The sequence below is a fragment of the Opisthocomus hoazin genome, chromosome 7 (assembly GCF_030867145.1).
Source record: "Opisthocomus hoazin isolate bOpiHoa1 chromosome 7, bOpiHoa1.hap1, whole genome shotgun sequence".
Lineage (NCBI taxonomy): Eukaryota > Metazoa > Chordata > Aves > Opisthocomiformes > Opisthocomidae > Opisthocomus > Opisthocomus hoazin.
The window spans coordinates 58,963,475-58,975,651 of record NC_134420.1 but is presented as its reverse complement, the minus strand read 5'-3'; positions in this window follow the sequence as shown (position 1 = coordinate 58,975,651).

Sequence of the window (12,177 nt, the reverse complement as noted above, 5' to 3'; positions counted from 1 at the left end):
GTGAGCACCAAGTTAATGCCATAGCAACTTCTTCTCTTTTTATGTTGAGCTGACATAGGAATCTGAGCAAGGATGCTGTGACTAAGCGGACGTACAGAGGCTGAGGGAATGAACAGGAGCCAGAGGTGCCCATAACTCCTTAGGGAGAGCAATGGTTTAAAAGCTCCCAGAGTATGATCTGTATATTCCTTACACCTTGTCCTTCCCCAAGGAAGCAGATAAATCCCCTCTCTTACAGGCAGGTAAACTGAGGCACATGAAGAGACTTAACTGTGTTCCCAAAACGAACCTTGAGCTGAGGACTGAGTGTGGGGTGCCTGTTTCCTCCAGCTTCGTGCTGACCACTGGCCCATGCTGCCTCCTGGTGAGAAGGAGAGAGTTCACGTCCAGGTCACTGCCAAATCTCATCTGGTCCCACACTGCAGTAAGGAAAAGAAGACTACAGTGAACTTCTGGGAGAGGCATGCATATCCAAAAGGCTTTTGCCCTTTGTGAGCTGAAAACAGGAGTGATATTTCCATTTATTTTAGAATTATCACCTGAGATGATTAAAGCAGTTATCAACTTCAGTTGTTCTTTACATGTCATTTTTGTTTCACATTTCCAACATTATTCCTGTGCGCACCGCATAAATTATTGAAACATTATTTTATTTATCCATCCCCCTGTGACAGAAATAGGTTCTCTGAAAGCAAATCTTGCCCTAATCAGTTCTGTTTGTCTTGGTTTCTCTCCTCAGTATTGCCACCGCTTTTGAGTTAGTGAACAAGTAACACTACTTTGCTCTTGTGGAGAACAAAAAGCACTGTGGGCTGATAAAGACAGGGTGCTAAATTAAAGGTTATTCCAAAACACATCATTGGTGGCTAGGAAACAATAGGCTTGTAAACTTTTAGCAAGCTGGGGGGCAAAGGAAGATATCACGCTGAAGTTAGACAGGATAGGGACTGTCTAGACCCCAGTAGTCCTGCTTCCCATTGAGCCCTAACCTCAGCACGAAACTCGCCCGGTTCACAACTGCCTCCAGAATTGGCCATTAAGAATATGAGACAGTGAAATAAGCAAGCCCCAGGGTGCCAATATATGGGCTTAAGTTTATACCTTATATAAAAATGGCATAATAGTGTTGTCTGTTTCTAGCCTGTACTCAATTCTTTTTATACACTAATACATCAGTAAAACCCGATCACCCTACCAAAGCACTGTTTTAGAAGCACCCACTTAAAACATTGCCTTTTATTCTCCTTTTCAGTGCCGTGCATGCCATCCTAATTATAAGTGCAATAAAATTAAGCAACGGTTTGCACATGATATCCTGCTAAAAGCAAGCAACATAATGAAGTCAGATGCAAACATGATGCAACTTGTTTAGATGGTAAGGGGTTTAAACTCAGCTGACTACCTGTACTTTAAAATTAGCTCTGCTCAAAATATCTCGAGCAATATTATCAAAGAGCCAAGTGACGTTCAGAATGTTAGCAGGACTGTTCTCGTTTTGAAGCACAGTTTCAAATAAAATGAATTTTAAACAGTTCAAAACGTTGCAATTTCTCACCTGCACATATGGCTTACGACAAATTTGAATACTGAGTGTTATCTGAATCTTAAACTCTGAACCAGTGTACACAAATACAGTTAGGGGGGTTGGGCACTGCAGTTCCATCTATTTGCTTCTCAGGCTTAAATTTTTTGAATAGTTATTGTTTTTCTCTGTTTCCCTCCCTTGATTCTACATTCACAGTTCCTCTAAATGACACAAAATTATATATTGAATTTTTCCTCCCTTGTCACAAAAAATAAACTGGACTGAACCTATTAACCAGGAGAGTTAAGTCAATGCACATCATCACTTTGACAAACTTTACTGTGTGTTCCCAGTCTTTGCAGATCATTACAGAAATTCAAATGCAGTTTGTCTTTACTGAAATAAGAAGAAAATCAGAAAATAAAAGCATTTTTTCTATGTTCTACTCATAATAAGAGTTAATAAATCTCAGTTAACACGGATTAAGTCTATACGGCAGTCTTCTAAAGTTCACCACAATCTATTTCAGCAAATGTAGAAATGATCATTTTTATCTAACATTGCTGAAGCATTCTAGATTTGACATAAAAAAGCCGCAGCTCTAATATTAGATTTAAGTAGTGCAAATTACAGCACATGTTAAATAACTATTCCCTTGTGTATTTATAGCTTTAGGTTCTGAACTTGCTGTCTTGCATATTTTTCACATAGTCGTTTTAAAAAGTTTTCAGTCCTTTAACTGCTAACATCGAGTTATTGTTGTCACACCGAAGATGATTTACACCTATTGTTTGGTTAATAAACGCAGTGGAAGGATTTATTACATTAAAACACTCTTATGGCAAGTATTTTTTCAGCTAAATGGTTTCTTTTGGTAATTCAAATCCAGATTTTTTTCCTTTTTTAGGTTTTTCAAAATACACAAGCTTAATTCGGAAAGAAAAAAAAATTAAAATTATTTGCACCAAAACAAAGAAGATATCATTCCAGTCTGATTTGCCAACTACACTTTACCACAAATTTGTAAGTATTTGAAAACCTTTTTGTCTGAACTATTCTGAGACACATTGTTCTGGGAATGCTAATATTTCATGGACATGAATGAAACACCCAGCCACACAAACAAGTAGCAGCAAAAAGAAGTAGTCAGCATTTCCAAAGCTAAGCCTGGGAAACTTATCCAAGTTCAAATAAAAAGGGTGGCCTACCTTAAACAAGCTATAATCAGTTGTTTGCAAGGTGGATACATCCCCAGAGCCAATAGCTGGCCACCACTGATGTAGGTAGTGAAGGACAGCAGAGGAAAACCCCATTGCAGGCATTGTTTCCAAACCCTGGCCAGCTGGGCTCAGCATTCTCCAGTTCACCTTCAGATACCACTTTACAGACTTGGTAGTGACTTATCAGAGATGCTTTTGTTTGTCCTTTACACATTCTAAACCACATAGATAAAAAAGTACTTTTTAAAAAGAGAATAATTAAGGTTTCAGAGTTCAGGTTATTTCTGTGTGTTGAGCACACTGATTGATCTAATTACTGAAGCCCTAAAGAATCATCTGCTGGGAGAGTCTGCATAACCATTTGCTGACCTATAGTATCTCATGGTCACTGCTAAAAAGGGAATAATGAGTTCTGAAATCAACCTGAAGTGCTTTCACAGTCTACCCTGTGTATCTGGACACAAAACGTCCCTGATCTTCGCCCAAGTTTACCTACTGCTACAGAAGTAGAGAAATTATTTGTGTACTCACCCTGCAGGGAAGCTATGCACCTGCTATAGCTAGAAGACTAGTGAGTAAAACCAGGGGGCAATAGCTGCGTACACAAGAGAAAGTAACATGCAGTTCCTCCAGGCTGAAGCTTTAAAGATATGGCAATACCTGGGGAGCAATGTACAAAGTTCTATTTCTTTGGGCAAAGATTGTTTGAAATGTCACTGGCTTGTGGGTACTCTGACTTTAGGAAGGGTACAATAAATTTGACATTTTTCTACAGCAATGTTTTCCCCTCATCCATATTTCCATTTTAGAAGGAGCTTTTAATATCTAAATTAAGTAATTCATTAGTAATTGTAAAATAGTTTAAAAATATCCAAAGAAGTACTATTGTTATAGTTATAGAGGTGCATTTATGCATCAAGTTTTCAGTAGTTTATTTCCGTATCCTGCAGTACTAAATACACAATCTTCTATTTTTCATATTGTAGGGACAAGTTTCTCTAGCTGGTTGTAGTAGGGGAGCAATTCTTATATGCACCCCTCTCCAGGTGGATACAGAAGCAATACAATAAAGACTGAACGGATGGGTTACACATCCTGCTGATCTTTTTTATTAACAATTCTGGAGTCAGACTCAGTTTTAAGTGGGAAATCATTCTAAATCTTTTTACACATGAATGGTGTACAGATCTATATTTTTTCCAGGCAAAATATTCACCAGTATTAAGAAAATCTAGTAGAAGAGCAGCAGGTGAGCTATCCCTTTCCTGCATGAAAGGATATACAGAGGCCCTTTCCCACTGCCCACAAGTCAGCAGTCTTGGTGCCCCAGGGTTTGGCTTCACTCTAGTGTGAACCCCTCAACAGCAGTGCACTTCTGAACTGCAATACAAAATCTTGAAGGAAGAAACACTAGCAGAACAGTCTCTGTCACCTCTCAACTAAAGGGAACATATAAAGGGAATATAATGTATTTAACTTCCTACAAAAGGCTGGCTTATTTGGAACTCCTACAGTGATCCACACGGTGAAACATTTGTTATAGTCGAACACAGAGGCTTAAGGTGTTGAGAAAGGAAATGGCCCATGAAAGAGTAGTCTACAGAGTTAAATCCCTAAACTAGACTCACCTTGCAGCCAATTTTGAAAACATATTTCAGGTCAGGAAATTGTAGGGAACAAGTTTAAGTGAATGTCAAACCCACTAACCCTTCTCCACAGAGGAGAAAGAGTAATTCATGAAATCAGCAAAGGATTAAGGCAATTCAGGTACCTCTACAAAGCTAAAGAAAAGCAGGTCAGAGTGCGCCCTTGAGCAGTGGATCCCTGATAGTCCACACTGCTTGATTATTATCTCACTTTTGGGTTTAGTTTTAGACCCCCAGCTCACTTCTCAGGAAGCAACCATGTCCTGGCTCTGAGGATAATAGCCTACATGAACCATTGCTAAAGGGTGGCATGTACAAAACCATCCCAAGTTTGGCTTTCCCTTTGCTACAAAGTCCTCAGGAACCATTCCAGTGGGATTCATGCCTCTAAAGCCTCTTCATACTGTTTAATCCAACTGTTCCTCCTCCTCCACAAGCACACACAGACCTTTTCTTGCTAGTCCACCACTCTGTTCTGAAGATACTCAAGAGCAAATAAACCATAACCTCTTTCACTAGCGCTGGAGGTCAGTCCATACGTGGCTAGTGCCCCCTCTCCAGGCCAGAATATCCCAGGCCTTTCTGAGTCTCCCTCAGCACAAAGCCCTGGGTTAACCTCTACTACAGCTGTTTTAACAACCAAGCACTGCAATTAACAGCGAAAGTTCATTACTTCCACCCTGTGAAACAGAACGAATACACAGTCCACATCAGAAAGTTTCTGATCTCCAGCTGAAGATGATGAACATGCCTGGCTTTAAATTGCTCTCCTATCTTATATGGCCATTGTTTCTAAGGCTGTATCTTCATTCAAGAATTAATTAAAACTTCTTAAATTGTAATTATTTTTCTTGAGTCACCAATGCACACCCAGTAGCAATGCCATACTGCAGCACTACACCCAAACTGATGTATGCACCACACGTGCTGTTGCTACTGTTTCCCTAAGAAATCAGCACAGGTATTAAAATGGAAAGTGTATTTCACAGTTAGGTTCTGCACCTTCAAATCCATTTGATTTTTAGTTCCAAACAGCCTTCAGGTGTCAGCGCATAACCAGTCTTTTCTGTGTAGCTCATTGGCAAAAGATGAGCAAAGGCATGGTTGGAAGGAACTCTGGTGGTGATTTGTTAGTGATTTTGATTAAATTTAGTGTAGTCACATGGCTGCTGTTGCATTTTTATCCATGGATAATTATGGAGTCTGCTTATTTTATGAGATGTATTTTTAAGAGTTTATCAGTGGCTTGGGATGAGTGCTCTTTTGTTTAGTGATGTATAAATTTGAATAATAATAAATAACAAAGTGAAGGAGAACGAGGGAAGGGAGGAGACTGAAGTCTGAGAAGATGCCTCGCTATGCATGTCTGCTGCATTTGATCACAGCATAGATGATCCAGCAGTGGGCATTATAGAAAGCCCTAATATAAATCAGATTAGATAAATACTAATTGCCATGACTAGCTGTGCACTTTACTGGGTTGTACTGATGTTTTCAGTCAAAGGCTCATGTTATTAGCGTACATTTAATGATCAGTCGCTTGCCTTTATGCAGTCCTAATGTTCTGTTGAGCAGACACCAGAAAACAAGACTGTGACAGTGCAGCCTGACGCTGCGCTACAGCAACACACTTCAGCTCTCCCCAGCACCGCACTGCGTTAGCCCCGCACTGTGGGGCTCCACCACACTTCTCTGTGGGGCAGCGCAAGGTACAGACACGCTCCAGACTGACACTTCCCAGCCAGAGTATGGGGAGGCTTGCTATTGTGGATGTACCGCATCATCTCAGTTACATCACAGCAGCTAGACATTGTGGCATCCTCTCCTTGCTGCACTAATTGTGGTGTTGAGGAACTTTACGACTTTTTTGGATTACTGGTAGCATGATCTAGGCACTTGCAGGGTTTTGCATTCGCCTTCTTAAAGAAGGCAGAGACAGGACTTCCACTCTTGCATATTAAAAAAGGTATTCATAAAATAATTGTTCCTATTCAGAATCAAAAAACTGCATTCGCCATAAAGTTAAATCAGGGTGGAATTTGAAGTTGTCCATCATGGTTAAAATAACATTGACTTGATTATTAAAATAACATTGACTTGGACAATTTTGATGTATTAAAATCTTCTTAATCATAGAAAAAATCAAAGCGAAGAAGGCAAGTAAAAATGAAAAAAAGTCTAAATGGATTAGTTAACATTTAAGAAACCACAAAGAACCTCCCCCCCTTCTGTCAAAATGTCATTAAACCAAGACATTCCTATGGCAAGTCTGATTTTGACAAAGCTGCATTTTCCACTGATAAAATATCATGTAGGGAGGTTTTCTCGTCATTAATATAAAGCAGTAACAAGGTGTTCTCCTTTAGGTTACTGTGGTACGTTTGAGATAAGTTTTATTTCTTTTACGAAAATATGAGGCAAAATGTTTTGCAACTCTGCTGTAGTATCGCTCAGCACAAGTAAATCGTGCAGTAACGAGTGTATATGTCAGGTATTTATTCAGGTTTTATCACAGACTTGTGCTGTGGGCTCCGTGTTTCATACCGGAGGAGCGCAAGCTGTATATTGGTGCTGTCGCCGACATTCCACTGCAGTAGCTTGGCCGTAGGCGCTTGTGCCTGGTGTGGGGTGGGCGTACAGCTGCGGCGAGTGGCGCCGGCACTGCTCCGTCTGCGCAGCGGAGTACAGCCTGCTTCCACTTTTATGTATAAACATGCAACATGCCACCACACTTTGCGGCTGTGCTGAACAGCTTTAATATATGTTATGACAACGCTGTATTGTGCTCGGTATTATTGCTGCTTGCTCCGTACTGTAGGCATGAATTTAGCTTGTGATTATGCTATAATATCACTGCGCTGCGCGTTGCCCGGTTGTGCCAGGCTTACATTGAGTGCTGTGTATTATAATAATGTTGACAGCGCTGAATGGCAGCGTGCGGCACTTTGCAGTTCTGCCACACGCGTGCGAGGTGGTGCCGGGGCTTTATGCGGTGCACTGCCAGGCTGGGCGAGGGTAGCGCGGAGGACTCCTCGCTCGCCTTATGGGGATGGTTAGATTTAATGTTATGTAATCTGCACTTTGTGGTCGGTTTGCATTAGGGCTGTGTGCTCTCTGCTGCTTGATGGTGGGGTATTAATGTCAAAATCCTCCATGATCTACTGCCACGTGGTCACGGTGTAGCCTCCGATAAAATCATGACTTGGTTTCTTAATAACGCAGAATTTTAAGAGACAACAAAATGTATAGGAATTGTTCTATATTAAAAATGCAGCATAATTGTATAATTACAGTATTTGCATCATGTTAAACAGATTGGCTGGGTTATTTCAGATTCTTTAAAGTCGGGATGGCATCAGGCCTACAGTATTTCTAAACTGGTTTGCCCCTCTGCAGTTGTATAATGAAAGGCCACAAATTTTACCCAGCAATACTTGTGCTTTCTAAGTGCTGCATTACGAGCGTAAAATTACCAAATGTACTGAACACACTTACCAACACTGAACTAAAATCCCTTATCTCTCACCCACAAATTAAGTCTCCACAGAACCTTTTTTACAATGCTGAAGTAATAAATACATATGTATTTATTTCTACAATGATTTTAAGAAATTAGAAGGAAACCCAGACAGTAGTTTAGCAGTTAATTTACAACAGTACAGCCTCTGGAGTAAGTATGTAAAACAAACACACATCATTTATTTCCCTCATTTGAAATCCCTGCTCCCCGACACACAGACAGACAGACTCATACACACAGATCACTACAGCCCAAATTGGACATCAGAGAAGAAACTAGGACTTCTTTGCTATCATCCGTGATTGCCCTGAGGGTTGAGGAGTGGCCAATTTACAGCATGAATATAGTCTGGGGATACATGAATCATGAATCATGTTTGATGTATGGAAAGGCACAGTCATTCTGAAAGGCTGCAAACACAGTCATCTGCTTTTTAAGTGAAAAAAAAAGATGCTTGCAAAACAACAACAACAACAAAAACAGAGAGATTAAATACCTGGGATATATTATTCAAAAGACACCATCTTTGCCTTTTTTTTTTTTTAATTGGGCTGGAAGGGGTTACTTCATTATGCAGCAAATTAGAAAATTCATAATTTATCATTGCACCCAGTCGAAATGCCACCCAACTGAGTCGCACCCCTGTGAAAACCATCACATAGTAACAAACTGTCAAAGCCTGCTGCAGCCGACGGGCAAAATTAATATGCAAATGTATGCAAGAAATTAAAAAGCAGAATTACCCAGGCAAATGAGGTAGCTATACTTGAATTGTTAGAATTATGAATAATTACTGCGAATTTTCTGCTCCTAATATAACTTGTTTTTTGATAAACAAAGACTTAATTATCGAGATGCGCTGGAGAATTTCCGTGGCGCTCATTAATCTTGCAAAAAAAACAAGTCCCTGGTGCCCAAACCGTAATGAAGAGCGCGTGCCCTGAATCTTCAGAAAGATCAGAGGCACCAGGGTGCCAGGGCTGGAGAAAAAAAATGACGGTGCCAATGTCCCCTCCTGTACCCTGGAGTGTCATAACGTCTTCCACTAACTATCAAAGGGACTTATTTATGCCAGCAGCTGAGCTATAAGTCCAATTTATGATGCCTTAAGCAGTGGTGAAATGATCTGTTGATGTGCTATGGAAATGCCATCTTGCAGTAGCTCGATTTGGTCCCAGTGATACCAACACGATGAGGACCCTCCGCTCCTCTGCTAATGGATGCAGCATGACAGACCATAATACACAAGAGGGACAATCTTTTAGGACCAGTCTCAATGGTCCTCCATTAATCTTGGTTTTGCAGCGCTGTGGTGTCCATGGGAACAAGGGCATTATCATAAGCACTGGTTTTAAATGTTCCCATTAGAGATTGCAATACAGAGGAGAGATGCATGGGGTGAGAGGGTTAGGGGAGACAGTCCACTATTAGTTTACGGGTTTTTTATGACCTGGATTCGAACCATAATGGGTGGCTTGGAGAATTTTCCCTTCCCAAATAACATAAAGAAAGCAACAAAGGAGGAAGCAGCTAAGTGTACAGTGCTGTGCGTTGCTGCATGTTCGTCTTCTCTGTTTTTACAGCTAGAAAATCAGCTTGGCCCTGGTGGGCTGAGATAATTTACCATGAGAAAGCAAAGGGAAAATAACCCCAGGTACTCTCAGCGCAGACCAAATCGAACCCGCTGTGAGCTTATTATTACTTAAAAACTGGCATCTAAGTAAAAATGACTGACTCTCTGTCATTATCCCTATTACCACCATGATAAACCCAAGCAGATGATAAGGCAAAATTACAAAATATCAGTTCTGGAGCTCGGAGGCTACTTCAGAAGCTCAAGGCAGACTGCGTTTTCAAATGCTTCCTTCTCTGCATTCAAGTCCCCAAATTTTCTGAAGCCTTGACAGAACCATTTCACTGCATAGGCAAATTGTTACCTTTTAAACCAGGGCATCTGTCATTTTTATACAAGGGTCCACCACTCAGTCACTCTCGCTCTTAATCCTCCAATTTCTCTGCACACACAGAGTGGCTACAGTACCGTAACATTTGAAACTCACTCTCACAGACTGCATTACACTCAGAGAGAGGAAGGATGGGGCGACAACTGACTCATAACTGACAGAAAGGACACCCCTCCTGACCGCTGGGCTTTATTTTCTTAATCAGCAGGAGGAGCAGCTTGCTGGGGAGGAATGCTACTTCAGAGTGAGAAGAGGGGAGCAAACGGAGAGCGCAGAAAAGGCTTCCAAGATTTTCCACCCTCCTTCTCACCCTTCACCGTGGCTGGGAGAAGTACATTTCCCCCACATACACCGTCTGCCTCCTTCCTCAACCTCTCCTTGCAGAGGGGTGACGGGCACATCGGCATGGAGTGCTGCGGACTCTTCTCCAGCAACTCCTCCCTGGTGCAAAAGAGCTGAAGGGGACCCAGAAAGCAAAGCGTTGCCTAAGTCTGAGTGTGTTACATCTGGCTTAACAGGCTGATAATTCACTTCACCGGTTGTCTGGAAAAAGGGGGTTACTATAAAAGAAGCAGTAATTGTGTCTGACATGGTTGCCTACCTCCCTGCTGCTCAGTGACTAAGACGGCTGCTGAAGTTCTTACCAATATAAACTTTCCTCTTCCTTCTAGGGATGGGGGAGTTCAAATTTCCAGATCTGCTACTGCCAAGGCAAGTTTTGTAGAAAGTGTTCCTTGGTTACACACTGTGGTGTCACAGCCCTCTTAATGATCTTACCAACCCGGGCTGAATCATGTGCCTGCTGGGGCAGCTCCCTGGATCCCACAACCCGATGGTGTGCTGCTACCAAAGCAGCTGCCATATCCCTCTACTTCAGAGCATGGGAGTCCTGCTTTGAGCTGAGATAGAGTTAGTTTTCCTCCCAGTAGCTGTTGTGTTTTGGATTTAGCATGAGAAGAACGTTGATAATACACTGATGGTTTTAGTTGTTGCTAAGAAATTAAGGATTTTTTTTCATTTTCCCATATTCAGCTAATGAGCAGGTGTGCAGGAGCTGGGAGGGAGCACAGACACACAGCTAGCCCCAGCTGGCCAATGCGAATATTCCATACCCTAGACATCACGCTCAGTGCATAAATGGGGGTTGGCCAGGGGGCAGGAATCTGAGATCGCTGCTGGGGGACAGACTGCCCAACTGGTCATTGGGCAGTGAGAAAAATTCTATTGCATATTCCATATATATATATGTAATATATGTTTTGCATATTCTTTAGCAGTAGTAGTAGTAGTATTCTTCCTTCCTTTGTTGTCTTGTTAAACCATATTTATCTCAACCCATGAGTTTTACTTTTTGTCCACTCTCCTCCTTATCCCGCTGGGGCGGAGGAGGAGCGAGCAAACGGCTGTCTGGTCCTACTTGCCAGCTGCTGGGTTAAACCCCGACAATGGGATAGGCAGGATCATGCACTTGTTGACGCTAAAACCTGTTTCTCAGCTAATGGCTACAGGGTCAGTCATTTTATAGTGATGAAACCTCAGGAGGGATGATCCCGGGAAAGGAATGATCTTGTGAAAAATCCTCCACAAAACACAATTTCTTTCAAGACAGGTTTCTTGTTTTATAAGAACACTTCAGTACAAATCACTGAGTCTTTCCTCCACCTCCTTCATGTGCATGCATTAAATCATTTATAACAGAGAAAAACATGAAGTTTGAAATTTAATTTCTTTTTATCTTAGTGTAAGACTTGGGAAAACCCACATAAAAACTGCTGAGCATGTTGGGAGATCCAATTTACCCATCCAAGAATTTAGGAAACAGCTTCAGGAAAGAAAAACAATTTGCACATAGCCGAGCACTTTTGACAATGTGAAAATCTCTGTCACTGCACAGTTCATCCAGCGGCTGCAGGAGAATGGAGCTGGAGTGTGGAGAATCCGTTGGCCAACAGCTACTACAACAAAGAACACAATAAATCCTAGTTCAGAGTCTACCTGGGCCTAATAATACTTTGCACTTCTTACAATTGTTTATTACTTTCAGCCAAATTTTGAATAACAGAAAATGACATGTGGAAAAATTTCAGTAATTCGCTTAAAGTCACTGTCACAAGAATTTTTTGGCCCTTTACGAGAGGCTCAAACCTCAGGCTGACTCTGTCCCAGGCATTAGACCAAAAAAGGGGAAGAGATCCAAGTGTGCAAGATGGAAATAATTATTATCTCTGGCCAAAGACTGCATGGTTTAGATTTTTCACAACCAGTCTTTGTTCTCATTAAACTGGAATCAGGATATAGGCAT